Here is a 1,333-nt window from a genome sequence, read left to right as displayed (position 1 = left end):
CCTTTTTTATTACAGGAAATCTACAAATTGTTAAAAATAATAATAATAGCAATTGTTATGGAAAAACTCTCTGAAGGAGCAGTTAACTTGCTGCATGTTTCTTGAGAGACATCTTATGCAAATCCTCTTGGGGGGGGGATATGCCTTTTGAGCAGGTTCTGTTGTATTCATGCTATGGGAGCAGGTAGCAAACATACATACCAGGTGGGAAGAGTTCTCAGCAGCTGTTTTTAATAAGGGGAAATCATGGAATGATGCCAGGTGAAAAGAGGGTGTCATTAAGCAACATTCAACATGTGCAAGGACTCTCTTCATCCTGGGACCAGAACTTTAAAAAGCACAGGAGAGCCGAAATGAGGAGCAGGGTAAGAATTGCTCATGTCACCCAGTGTACTTGTAGAGGTGTGGTTATTAATTGCCCAGGGCCTTAGAGCCATTATGCACTCTCAATCCCAGCTTCTCAAAATGCACCCAAATCACAGCTGCTATTGAAATCCCCATTTAAAGCCGGGAAATCAAGCTTAAAATTCATGGGTTAAGGCCATCAGCAGCTGATAGCCACGATGGTTATGTTCTAGCTGCGTTGCTGAAGGCAGTAGACTTCTGAACAACAGTTGTTGGAAGCTGCGAGAAGGGAGAGTACTGCCCTTGTGCTTGGCTCCTGTTTGTGGGTGTGCCATAGGTTGTTCTGTTTGTCCACAGTGAGAACAGGGTACTAGACTAGATGGACTGTTGGCCTGATCCAGCAGGCTCTTACATTCTAAGCACAGGCAAAAGCTTTGAAGTAAACGTATGCAGAATTAGTCCAGGACGCAAGGCATGAGGAGGATGGGGGATGACATTGCATCATTGAGCTTTGTTTGTTAAGGGCAGAACCAGCCGTTTTAATGGAAATGGAAGAGGCTTATTTTGCAAAGTAAATGCAAGGGCAGGAAACTGGTAGGGGAGAGGTGTTTCACAGTTCTACCCACCCAGACTGGTTGGCTTATGGAAAATAATAATAATAATCCTTTGTTACCCAGACTGGTTGGCTTTTGTAAAAAAAAAAAAAAATTAAAAATCCTGGTGACCTACAGGTGTTTAGGACGACAACTCCTAATGTCCCCACCTAGCAAAACCCACTGCCATGTTTAACCCATTTTCCCCACGTGAAAGTTTTTGAAACTGGAAGAAAGCTCGAAAGGGAACAGGCGAATGGCCTCTGTAGGCATTTGTAGAGGAAGTATTTAGCAAGCAGGAGATTGTTGCAGCCTCTTTCCCACTCTCCAATTCTTCCTTTACATTATCTCGGCAAACGCTGGCTCGCAGAAATGTGTTCATGGCATATGGTTAA

This window comes from Podarcis erhardii (assembly GCF_964252035.2).
Source record: "Podarcis erhardii genome assembly, chromosome: 5".
Taxonomy (NCBI): Eukaryota; Metazoa; Chordata; class Lepidosauria; order Squamata; family Lacertidae; genus Podarcis; species Podarcis erhardii.
This window is presented reverse-complemented; position numbering follows the sequence as displayed.